The 14,015-nt window shown below is 38.4% G+C and overlaps 1 protein-coding gene across 1 annotated transcript in view; it reads left to right on the top strand.

Moving 5' to 3' along the window:
- LRRC38 (leucine rich repeat containing 38) overlaps positions 1 to 14,015 on the top strand; it is an 848,191-nt gene that overhangs the window by 691,001 nt on the left and 143,175 nt on the right. The window lies entirely within an intron of this gene.

Raw genomic sequence — 14,015 nt, 5'->3', positions numbered from 1 at the left:
GGAGTTTTTTGAGACGGTCTGCATAGGGCATCTGTTTGAGGCTGGCAATCCTCTTTGTGAGGTATTTCTGTGGCCTTTCCAGTTGTTGTAGATGTCTTGTGAGGTACATACCAAAAGGGGCATTGTACTCTATAATGGGTCTAATGAGTCACGAGTAGAGGGGAACAATGACCTCTTTTTTCCTGGATGAGAAACCTTTTGTGATGAGGTGTGCCACATAGAAGGAGTTCCTGACTACTGTGGCGATGTGATAATCAAAGGACAGACTACTGTCCACCTGTGTCCCAAGGTCTCTTATCATACTTTCGGTGTTAAGTAGATGACCACCTATGTGGTAGTTCATGGGTGCAGAGTTTTTACCAAAGGGGATGACAATGCACTTTTTGGTATTGAGCATGAGGCCAAGGCTTTGACACCAGGCATCTGTTTCAGTGAGGCCCTATTGTAGGATGGCCACATAGTTAGGAGTTTTGATTATGGCTCCTAGTTTGTAGTCATCTGCAAACTTCATTAGCCAAAGACCTTCTGTGTTAGTCTGTACTTCAGAGAAGTAGATACCAAACAGGAGAGGACCCAGGACTGAACCCTGTAGTACTCCACTTGTCACTAGTCTGAATTCGGATTTGAAGTCTGCTACTTTCACAGTGTGGGTTCTGCCAGTGAGCCAGTTGGCAACCCATTTTGTGACATAGGGATTTATACCCAGTTTAGTGAGTTTATCTATAATTCCAGAGTGGGGGATGGTGTAGAAAGCCTTGGCGAGATCTAGCTAGGCTGTGTGAACCACCTTACCCTCGTCTACGGCTTTGGTGACTGCTTCAAAGAAGTCTATCAGATTTAGGACATAATCTGCCTTTTACAAACCTGAACTGGATGGGGTCCAGAGTTTGGAGATTACCAATGTCTTTGTTTGTAAGTTCCATGATGATACGTTCCATGGCCTTGCAGACCAGGCTCATCAGGCTAATGGGGTGGTAGTTCCTGGGGTCCATGGTGGCTCCCCTTTGTGGAGTGGGATAACTGTCGCTGTGCACCATTCAGTGGGCACAAAGCCTGAGGTGAGGCTATGATTGAACATGGTACTTAGGTGGGGTGCCAGTTCATTCTGTAGTTCATGTAGAACACACCCTGTGATGTTGTCAGGTCCCATGGATGCTGTGTTCTTGGATTTGGAGAGTGTGATTTTTATCTGTGCAGCCATGATTACAGGAGCTTTGCATTTTTACGGTATAGATATGGGCCCTTTAGGGGGTGAGAGGTGGGTAAAGTTAGCAATGAATCTATCTGCCAGGATGTTGGCAATATCAGTTGGTTCTGTATATTTAGTGCCATTGTGCTGTAAACTCAGAGAGAGCAGATAGGTTGCCATTGAGAGATTGCTTGACATAGCTATAGAATGCTTTATGTTGTCTTTAGAATCAGTGGCAATTTTGTTTTCGTAGCTAGCTTTGGAGGATTTTTATGAGGGATCTTCAGCTTCTTACTGAGCTGACCAGGAGTTATTCTTTCTTTCTTCTGTTTTTTTTTTTTTTTTTAAGTTTCTTTCTTCTGTTGTAGAGTGGCTTTTTGTTTTGAAGCAGGAGATTGGCTTTCCTTTTTTTGGAGGCTCTGTATTGGTTCTTGGTTGTATGCTTATAAAAGTGCACACTCGTAAGTGCTAATAAAGCATTCTGTGTGTATTGTGTCACAGGTGTCGTCTGTCTTGAAGTTTGCCAATTCTGCATCGTGTCAATTGTTGGCGATGGATTCTTGAAGTTTTCTTTGGGAGGATTGGGAGGGTGGGGGGCAGGTGGTGGGGTGGGGGGGTGATTGACGCAGTCGGTGATGACGATGTGTGATTGGCTGACGAACAGTGAATGACCCTATTGTGAGGTTACAGGAATGCTGTAGTGTTGGATGGAGGTTTAGGATAAGGGATTAACTTTATGGAAATTTATGCCCTAGAAAATGTTGAGCAAAACAGTTGATACATGAGTAGTTTTTCCAGTTAATGGTGGGGTAGTTGAAATCGCCCATTATTAGGGTGTTGGGTTGTACCCTAATATTTTCCAGTGTATCAAGAAATGAGGAGTGAGAATCCTGGGCAAGCTACAATTTGGATTGCGGTCTTGCCCAGAGTTAGTTACACTTGAATAATTTCGGATGCATTATGCTGAGCAACTAGCCTGGAGGTGTGGATATCCTTAATGAATATATATATATATATATATATATATATATATATATATATAGAGAGAGAGAGAGAGAGAGAGTGATATAGATTTGACAATTGTGGTGCCCAATCTAGACTATATTTGTGGACCCCCTGAGCTGACACCTTCCACCTGCCACCCCAGCCTTCTCTACATATTGGCTTCATGGACTTAAGACTATTTCATATTAGATATCAGAATATATGCCATTACCGCATATTAAAAAACAAAACAATGTTTATTTTTTGTGTTATATTTTTCCAGAAGATATGTTAAAGTAGAAGCAAACTATTGAATTCCTGGATTATCTGTGGATTCAGTATAGCCTGTAGTTCCTCTCTCATTGTCTGCTTAACTCACAAAGGCACTCAGTAGTGGGGCTGTCTGATGGGCAACTGTGGCTCTATGTTTATATGATGCTTTAACAGGTCGGTACACCCTGGTTTAACAGTAAACATGTTCTCAAACTCCTGTAGTACTACCCAAATCTCCTGAACCCGAGTATGCACTCCCAAAAGATGCACACACGCACACATGCGCACATACATTTTCTCACTTTTCTGTCTCCCTCCTCCTTCTTTCATAGGTTCATAGTAGGTACTAGGCTACTTGCCCTAGGGCCTATACAAGCCTAGCCAAAAAGGTACCCTAGCTTTCACCAGCCAAGAAACTTATTTCCCTGTGCACCTGTCGAGCAGAGCCACAGAAGTGATCCCTTCTTTCCCATTCTTTGCCTCATGCTCTTTTACACCCCTGCTCAACAACAGTATACACTGTTAATTATTTGCATATTATTTTATAAATAGTAACATTATGGTATATGATGCAATGAGAGTACAAAGGTACTCTTCTCCCTGACTGCATTATTGTATTACATCTGCTTATAACTGTGTTCATTTATACTGCATATTACCTGTCTATAGGACTGTTTTTACATTATTATTTTTGCATTGATACTGAATAAAGTTTATTATTTCTTATTGTTCTTTCTGTTCTTTCTGTATTCTATTTAATAGGTAATGTGTCACAAACCTTTGTGATCAGACGCTACCTCACATTACTGTATCTGTTATTATTATCATCTGTTTTCCTTTTTTTATTTTGTTAATGCTTACTAGTATTGGTTTTCTTACTGTCTGAGACTATTCCATGGATATCATAAACCTTACGTCAGTAAGAGATGCAAAAGAAAACATAGTATCTTACTGTCAGTCCTCAAATTAAGCCTGGTTTATTACCTTCTGAGACAGCATCTGGAGTACTGCACAAAGCCAAATAGTTAATTAGACCAATTTTGAGTTAAAAACTTTATTGATTCTTGATCAGCAGCAGCTGACCACAATGGAAGGATGAGCAGCTAACACACTGAGCCATATGAAAAATGTGAAGCTGCCATTTCTACTTATACTAGACTAGCCACTGCCACAATGCAGATGAAAAATGTCCACTCCACTAGCAAGACTTTCAGTAGGAAATGCCTTCCACTTTGCTGTAGTGTCTCGCAAGCGAATCTCTGGGCCACATAATGACCTTGTCATAACCTTGCGTGGGGCCCTATTGGGCCAAATAGATCCAGTTGGCCTAAGACCAGCCCTGGTATTGCAGCTGATTCTCAAGAAACCACTTAAGCCTGAGCTTTTTATTGGGCAAAAAAGATCCAATCGGCCTGAGACAGGTCCTGGTATTGCAGCTGATTTCAAACTAACCATTTAAGCCTAAGCTCCTGAGCGGGTTAACAGCATTGGATTAAGGTTTCATGTATTCCAGCCATTAGACAATATTTTAGTGTATTTTTTCGCTATTTTTTTTTTTTTGTTTCTTTGGATTTTTATCAAATTGTGTATATTTTTGTTTTAATATAATATTAATAGGGTATAATTTAATTTACTACAAGGTGACTGTAGTAAAGCACTATCCCAAGTGTCTCACAACCAGTCCATATCTTTCTCAAAAATAAATAGACACTATAATCTGTAAAAATGTTAGGGTAAGCATATGGCTGAGCTGCTGTGAGGCAAGGTGAGATACCGCACATCCTTTTTGCCCATCCATCAATTGGACATAACCACACAAGAAGGAGGAGGAAGTAACTGAGATAGGCCATAAAGAAAAGAAAATGACCAAAGGTAGACAGCAAATACTTCTGCCAGGACACCCTTATGTTCTATGTCAGTGTGACGACCGTGCCCTGGCCCAGCAATCAAGGAGCCTCAATCCTCACCACTAACACCAGGGAGGTCATCTCCTAGAAGAGGAAAGGATAACTAATACACACAGTAAAGTACTATTTCCCTTAAGTGCACACAGAGATCACAGTCAGTCTGGGGCTGGTTGCTCCCTTACTCACCAGGTCCCCAATAAGACTCCCCACTGGTACAGCTATAGGGTCCAGGACTCGGCCTAACTGGGCAAGCTAAAACCTCCAGTACCCTCTCTGTCCAACCAGTGCTTTGTGTCCCTGCCAAGTAGCTGACACAACACTCACACACTTTGAGAAGAGGTTATACAACCACACAGACCCTCCTGGGAAAAGGCTGGCGCAGGTTCTTCAGCTGTGCCCCTATTACCCAGACCATATGGTAGTAATTCCTGCCACCACCCAACTAATAATTATCAGCTACTAAAAGGCCCTTAAAAGGGTGTCCACTTATTACTGTGCAATATTATAATCCAATGGTAGTATGACTAGACAGTCAAGGCTTAATTTGGAGTGACTTAGACAGTAAAATCTGTAAATATGTAATGTACTTTAGAGAGTAAATTATCTCTACATAAATCAGCCACAGGTAAAAGTTTTAAAATATTTAATAATAAATAATTAAAACACAAGACAAAACTACTACAGTACAGTACTACTCAAGTTCAGAGATCACACAGAAATTTAAAACAATATTGTAGGAAAGCTCTGATTTCAAAGAAAATACTTAGTCTAACTTTCGTCTAAGTTTAACTATTCCTAAGAGAAATCACAGTGCTATAATTCTACTTACATACATAAAGCATAAGCAGTGCTGGGTTAGATATCCAAGATCAAAATGCTTTTTTTTTTCTCACTCAACAATAGTTTTTAAACACTAACCAACAGCTCTCCAAGGCCCTCCCAAATTGCATCATTTTGACACTTAGTCTGAAGTTGCCAGGCCACAAACTGCATTATTTAGCAAGTTAACACCTGCTCAGGAGACTACAATAATAAAAGGCATTTCACATATACACTCTAACAGAAACCAGAGCAATAAAGCACCTTCCACATGTAAATTCTGGCCCTTAACTTTAACCTTAAAACAATGAGTCTGAAACCTTCATCCAGACTCACTGGCGCTGACTTGTAAAACATCAAAGAGATTCATAAGATCTTTTCAACTTCACAAGGCACATTTGAAATGCTAGGCTTGGTTTTCCTTACAGCAGATGGCAATGTTGCAACAATCTTGAAGTTCACATTTTACAGTGTTTTCTTTCATTTAAAAACACAAGCCTGTAGTTTACATTTATTTATACAATTGATAGAATTATGTATTAAATTCTATTTGACTAGGCTGGCAGCCTTCACCCATCTTCCTCCAATCTTCACAATCAGTTCCAAATGTAACATTTGTCATAGTCCAGGGGTGATATGGAATGACTTCTGGACTAGACGATGGATGTGGGGCACTGGGGGTGGCTGTCAGGATGAAGCAGAGGTGCAAGGCAAGTTCCAAAAGAAAATTTGTAAAAAGTACAACAAGCAGATTAAAAAGTCATCTGACAGACCAGCTTCATAGTGCAGAGGAATAGACTCCTAACTAGGACCCCCACTATATGAGTTTGATTATTGGCTTGAGTAATGGAGATGTCAGGGAGAGACAAGGGAATGATAAACCTCTGCACATTCAAGTTCCTCAGGGGACATGGCATAGAATTATGTGACAACTTTCTGGCCTACTTTCCATCATAACTCTTGGTCTACACCAGGAATCAAAGTGATGCATTTGCTTAGAGAAGGGCCAGACTACTTAGTGGTTACATCACACACACAAGTAGGTGACCATCCTCACACTTTCCATTACATACCCACTCATGGCTAATTTCCACAGTTTTCATGGTATGCACAAGAAACACATGACCTAAGAGGAATACCCATGATGACTTCATCAGTCTCAGATGTGCTACTGTATAACTAAGACAACAATTCAGCTGAAGAAATAGAAAATATTTGTAATTGCAGAATCATTGTAACACTTAATGATTTTTCTCTCCATAAGAATGCATCGGTTGGTTGAGACACTGAATGCAGTATGGCTAATATGATCAAGACTGAAACAGCAACAGACCCTGGAAAGTGAAGGTTCTTAAGTTTTGCAAGACTTTTGTTATACAACATTTTGCCTTTTGGCCTGTATGTGATTCTGTCGTTTTCTATGGGAATCCAAACTCCTGTTTGAAAGTAAAATTTTTTAATGATGTTTTACTCAATATATTTCCGGATGGGTTTTTGAACAGACATGTTTGTGAGTGTGGAAATACAGCCTGCCCAGTAAAGTGGAATCCATCCTTGTCATATTTGTCATTGGTAATTGAAGAAAAGCTTATTCATCTTTGGGATTCCTGTTAGTACAAGCACAGTGAATTACATTCTATTCATTGTCTGCATTTATTGATCTGCCTTGTAAAACTATATGTAGTAAAATGTAGTGATTTGTGCCACAGGCAGAATGGAGTAAACTGAAATATTTTATTCCTAAACAAAAAAAAAATTCAGTGGTTAAACTTTATTTTATTGATTTATATGGTCAATGGTACATTTCCCATTGAAAAGGAAGAACTGCAGAAGAAAAATGCAGTCAATAGAAAACGCCATTGTTAAGTGGATTTTAACAAAGATGCACTATTGAGACCATATAAGAATAAAAGTATGCAGTATAATTACAAAAAACAAGAAAAGTGGTATGTCTGCAGAAATTACTAGTCGTAAATGCAGAACGTCAAATACATAAATGCAGAAGAGCATGCAACTAAAGACAAGACCCCAAAGATGTACTGTACTGAGGGCAATATCAAGATAATACAGAAAGAAAGACACAGATACTACAGTTCTGTATAAGTAGCAGTGAGAATGAAAGTGCTGACTGGGAAAGATATGATTCTAGAAAGACTATAACATTATGACAGATCATTTTATGTTACAAAATACAAAGAAAAAGGATTTTAAGTAATAAAGTCAATAAAGCTGCAGCAAAAAGAGGGTTAATGAAGAAATGCAAAGTGAACCAAATGAATCTGTCAGGAAATAACCATACATAAATCGCACAAAAGTGAAACTGAATTAGAAAGGATAGTGCAGATAACTTGATGAAACATATATACATAAGGAATGTTGGTCAGCCTTAGGAAAAGTATAGTCAAATGCAAGTCATATTTTGATTTTTCAAGAGAAAACTGAAGCAGATGCTTAAAACATGAACAACAATTCAGAGAAAGATTTCTGAGACAGTGACAGACAAGACCCACAAATTTTTATTTTATTTTTTATTTATTTTACATTTGTTAACTGGGATGGTCCGACTGGACGAGGTCCATTTACAGTGGAGGCCCGGGGAGAAAAGCTCCACTTAATTAATACAACAAATAATGACATACATAATGTAAAAAACATTGTTATACTAGCAGTATTTTGTGAAAAAGAAACAGTAAAAAAAAAAATTCTTATGAGCAATAATTACATATGTACATTTTGTTAGTCATGAAAATATGGACAGAGATCACAACAAAATTAACATATGTCGAGGGATACCATTTGTTGCCACCATGCCTGCTGAGGGCCTGAAATAGGAGAGTAAAGAGAAGGATGGAGGTAGCATATTTTAGGATTATGTAACACATGAACAGAGCCAAGAGCTTATAAGATGAGCCTTAAGGGAGTTTTTGAATTGTGTGGTATTTGATGCAGAAGTCACAGAAGGAGGGAGATTATTCCAACTTTTTGCTATACTGTGTGAAAATAGAGCTTTACCTGCTGTGTTGTTGGCTGAGGAGATAGAGAGGAGTGATTTGTTGGCAGAGCGGAGTGGACGATTTGGTGTCTAGTTAGTCAGTAATTGCCTTAGAGCTGGAGTTTTGTCAGGATGTTTTAGGTTGTTATAGGCCATGACTAGTTGGTGATAGGTTAATAACTGTGGGAGTACAAGCCACTGAAGTTGCCTAAGGGGTATACAATGATGAGTTCTAAAGGGGGAATTTTTAGAAAACTTGGCGATTTTGTTATAACAAGACTCAAGTTTGTCTAGATCAGATTTTCTAACATAAGTCAGAATTGGTGCTGCATACATTAGTGTGGAAAGAAGTTGGGATTGAGCTAGGGTGACCTGAGCCTGATCTGATAGAAAGTTTTTATGTCTGTATAGGGAAACCATTTTTTGTGTACCTTTTTAATAGTTTGAGAGATCTGGATGTCAAAGTGGAGGTTATCTATTTCAATGCCAAGGAGCTTGGTGTGGAGAGAAGGTGAAAGACAGTTCCATTATTGGAGGAGATAGAGAAGGAGCGTGGAGAGGTTTTTGATTTGTTTGGGGTAAATAGAAGTAATTTAGTTTTGTTGGGATTTAAGATAAGTTAAATATTTGTGATCCACCTTTCCACTGAGGCAAAAGATTCTTGGGCGAGGTGCTGTAGGGTGGTAAGAGATGGGGCTGAGCAGATTAGGGTGGAATCGTCTGCATACTGTATGAGTGAGGCCTGCAGGGTAGAGGTATGCAGATTATTGGTGAAGATAGAAAAGAGAAGTGGACCTAATATGGAACCTTGAGGTACACCAATGGTGGTTGGGAGTAAAGGTGATAAAACTCCTTGCCAGTGGACATCTTGTTGTCTGTCTGATAGTTTTTAAACCATGCAAAAGTGTCATGGGCAAAGGATAAAGAGGTTAGAGTATCTATTAGTATGGAGTGAGAAACCATGTCAAATGTTTTAGAGTGGTCCAGGATATAGCAGATACAAATCTGTTATTATTTTTATGTTGGTTAATCAGGTTTGTGAAAGAGAGAAGGGCAGTGGGTGTGCTGTGGTGTGGGTGGAAGCCATGTTGTGTAGAGGAGGGGAGATTGTTTGAATTTAGGAAATGCATGACCAGAGAGTGTATGCATTTCTCAAGTATCTTTGATAAAGGAGACAGAATGGCAATGGGGCGGTAGTTTGAGAAACATAGGGATTTCTACCCTTATGAAGGGGAATAACGTAGGAGATTTTCCACAGTTGGGGGATATAGGATTCCTGTATGGAGTGGTTGATAAGGATTGAGACCGGGTAGGATATGGAGTCGGCAGCCATTTTTAGGAAATTTGCTAGTATACCATCTGCTGCAAGAGTAGTGGGTTTAAGTTTTAAGAGGCATTTTTTTATTGTAGAGGTTGGGACAGGTGAGAATGTAAAGGGAAGTGTGTTGTTAGGAGCTGTTGGCATGGATGAGTAGCTATTTCTGGATAGTTTAGCTGATAGTGATTTAATGGATTCAGTAAAGTGATGATTGAATTGGGAGGCTATATCGCTATCTGTTTTTGTGGAGGTGTAGGTGGGAGCTAGTGTGGTGGTTTTACCAGGTTTTAGTAGGGAGTTAATTGCATGCCAGAACTTTTGGGGGTTGTTGGAGTGTTTGTTTTGGATACCTAGAAAGTAGTTCTGTTTATTGAGCTTTGTTTGTTTTTTAACCTGATTCCTAAGGTGTTGATAGTTTTGTTTGGATAGACTAGTGTTATCTTTCTTCCAGGTTTTCTATGCCTTATCTCTGGGCTTTAATAGGGCTCTAGTGGACTTACTAAGCCATGGAGCATAGTGTAGTTTAGCTCTAATTTTTCTTATGACCAATAAAATATTGAAATGTCAAAATATCAAAAATAATCATATATATATTACTGATGTTGAAAATGTGCAAGTTATCTGGATAAAGATGTTCTTGCCAAGTTGCACACCTCACTGGAATTAATAATTAGATTGTCAAAGTTCTCATTTATCTTAATTTGAGCATACTACAGAAGTAGAAAAATCACCTTTTTGGATTATCAGTAGATAAATGATCTGCAGCAGGTTAATGGATCTATGTATTTAAAATGACTGGATCTGTTACTGAGACACATGATGAGCGCTTGATGCCAGCCTGTAGCCTCTTGCTTCTTCTCATATTTAGCCTGTTCTCAACCAGTGCCAGCAACTCACTGCAAGTGTCTTTCCACAAATTCAGTAGGCCACACAAGAAAAGGATAAAGACTTGTTAAGGAAGTTATGATGTGCACAGAAAGTTGTATTTTTTACTACAATGTTACCAGAAAAAAGTATTGCGCTCACAGCATCCAGAAGGGAACTCCTACTGCCACAGCAATCATTTAATTTTCATCCATGATGTCATATTCTGACACCAGCCATGTTGTAACAATAAATTACTGGTTACATAATTTTAGGGATGCAATACTTGTTTTCTGTCACATACCCAGTTCATATTTTTTTAATGCCTGTAGGTGTTCTGGATTTTATATTGTTATAACATGAGCTACATATTTGGCATGGAACATATATATTTTTTTGGATCTACTACTTTATAACGAATTTTCACTTAACACAAAATGAAAAGTAGAACCTCACTTCAGCAAAAGTGCACTTCAACGAAAGTGCACTTTCACTGAAGTCTAGGTGCCCAATCGCCTCACAAATAAAAAAAAAATATAACAAAAAATATGCTTTTGCAAGGGGCAAGTCCACTTGCACCCCCATGTGGGGGGATGTGCCTCCCACACCCTCCTACTTAAAAATACCAACTACGAGATCGCACTACAGCGAGGAAAAGGGAATATTCCCATTCCACACTGTATTGTGATCTCCGTAGTCAGCTTTCGAAGTTTCAGTACTTCGAACAAGTGGGTTCATGCAAGTGAAGTTTGAAGTACTGAAACTTCGACCAAACATAGTAGACCCCATTTCTTTTGTAAGACAGGCCATAAGGAATTACAGCTATTGTTCTTTCCTGATTTTTTTTTTTTTTTTAATAACTGAATGTTCTACAACGGTTAGTTTGTGTCCTGCTTCAAATAGTCTTCATTCATAGTATTCATTTAGATTTACTCTGTATGGTTTTGACTTTCATGTAAAGAAATCTGAATGCTCTATTATTTCAAATTAGCATTTTATGTATATATTTTTTAATTATAAGTGTATGTATATATATGTGCATACTTATGTGCTGGGTGGGCAATCATTCTGCAAACAATAAACATGATAACATTTACTTTAAGACATTCTGACTGCATATGAGACCTTCTGTGCTCCTGCAGTCAAAACAGAGCCTACCTTTGTTGTTTACAGTGCATGGCAAGTATTTGATATAGTGCTACAAGCCAATCATATCCCTTTTTTAGATCACCGTTTCCAAAGCAGTATACTTCATGAATAAAAGAGTAATGACATTAACAATTACAAGTACTTATTGTATCAAGATCATAATGTGGCAGAATAGCAATTCAGACAGTGATTAAAAATCTCAGAATTTTTTCAGATACCTAGAATGTTCAGGGAATGTAATCAGAATTCAGATAGCAATTGTTAGGCAGTGGATACATTATTGTTCATACATCTTTAAGAGACAAGGGGAAAAAGTAATACAGAACCTTAATCATTATAGTGCCAGTGGCACAACAAGTAGCACAATCCCATTTGGTTCAGAAGGCTACAGGTTCTATTCTCACACCAGGTAGTTTGATTGTTGACACTGTACTGCAATATAATAGTGGGGGGCTGCACTCTTTAGTGTGCCATTTTTCATATGACATGTGCAACCAAGGTCTCACCAGCTTGAGTTGGTAGTAGCTCAAGTTGATGTAAAAGATCCCACAGCACCTATTGAAAGGAGTAAGCAAAGTTCTTTGATGCCCTTGGTGAAACTTCACCTACTAGTGTAAATATCACCTTGAGTGTTTGCCTGAAAAGAGGCTACTGTTGATCAACAAATGATAAATAAATAAGTAGAACTAAGTGGAACAAAATTATGCCTAGATCAGCTTGTATAATAACAGTATGCAAGAGATCATAGTCAATCAAAAATTAAATAAGACCAGAAAAGAATGTCACTAAGAAGAAAGAAGAAGGAGATAGAAAAAAGATGAAGGTATGATGGAAATGATTCAGGCAAAGAACAGTAGAAGAGGGACTGGAGATTGTACTGCATAGTCTAAGAAAGAGGGCAAGGAGAGAGAAAGATAATCCAGGTCACTTTAAGTCTCATCCATGTTATTAGCATCAAGGTTGGCGAGCTGAACCCAGTGGAGAGCTCCTTCATATTTAAACCCAGTGGGTTGCATATGGGATATGTGCAAACTAGTTCTTTCTTCTCCAGGATACACATAAGTGGTTTTATCTGTGACAGATATTTTTTTGCATCGAACTGGTGCACATAGTGCTGCACACTGGCAGAATCTTCTCTCTGCAGACAGCAGTCAAAACTTACAGTATGTGAAAGTGTGCATCGAGCTCTTTGCTGCAGTGGCAGCCTCTTTTGGCTTTTGCCATTGGCAACATTAGTCAAAAAAGTTCAGTTAAGTAGCTTCAGATTAGTGTTTATTACCACAAACTGGCACTATGTTCTGACATTTGTTCTGTCTTTTCTGATAAAATGTAATCCAGAATGTTAGCATTCCCATCAGAAAAGTACTACATTGGCAAGTGTTGATTTGGGGAATTATTTTAAAATCATGTATTTTACTTCTCAGTTGCCATAAACTCGAATGCAACATGTCACAATTCCAGTCAAGACTGTCCTGGGGAGTTGCTCTAGGAAAGGGGGCCAGAAAGGGGCTGGGGAGAAAAAAAAGTGCATGTCATGTTGATCATCAACCTCCCTTACTCCACCTCAGCAATTGGGCTTCTTCCCGTGGTTTTCAGGAAAAATCGAAACAGAATGACAGGAAAAGTCATGAAGTAAAAACTGAGGGACATACCAGATGCCCTTCTAAAAAGACAACAGTCAGCACATCAGCCACCAATAGGCCCCGGGATTCATAGACATATTAGCTCAGACAAAGCACCACATGGTGCGGTCTGGAGCTTTATAAACCAATTTTGCGTCATGGAGTGAGGATAATATAACTAGGTATTCGTTTAAACTAAATGTTATTGTTTTTTAGGGCAGCAGCTTTTAGTTTAGATATACATCTGACCCAATTTCTATGCAGAATGTTACCTAGCTGTAGTTTAGTGTCCCCCAAAAGATGTATATTTGTTATTTATTTATTTGAAGTTTGATGACCGGAAATGTCCGATTGAACAGAAGCCCTATTTCAATGGAGGACTGGGGAGAAAAGTTCCATTACAAAAAAAATAAAATATACAAATAATTAGAATAATGGAGACTAAACTAGACTTAACAATTGTTAATCTAAATGACACAGGCAGTACATTTCACACACTAACAGTATATTATACAGACTATCAGTATAATCATTATAAAACTGAAGATAGGATGTATAAAAAGCAAACAAAAAATATAAAAATTCAGGGAAAAGAAAGAATTTAGAAAGAAGTTAAGTATAAAAAAGGAAGAGATCAGGTTCAATAATGTAGCAGTTAGAAATTAGAAAAGCAAAGAAGTAAAAAGTAAGAAAAAGGAATGCACGGTATAAGAGTGTATGGTACTAGAGAAAAATATAATTAACTACAGCAAATATATATAAATGATAATAGAGGAGAGATATGAGTTATGGAGAGTACGTACCTTTCATTCTTCTTCAGTTCGGCTTCGTTCAATGTAACAGATTAAACAGGATCCCATCATTTTTTATGTTCAAATTTCACGTTATTTGTAGCAAG

The sequence above is a fragment of the Protopterus annectens genome, chromosome 2.part1 (genome assembly GCF_019279795.1).
Source record: "Protopterus annectens isolate FY-2018-M chromosome 2.part1, PAN1.0, whole genome shotgun sequence".
NCBI lineage: Eukaryota > Metazoa > Chordata > Ceratodontiformes > Protopteridae > Protopterus > Protopterus annectens.
This window is presented reverse-complemented; position numbering and strand designations above follow the sequence as displayed.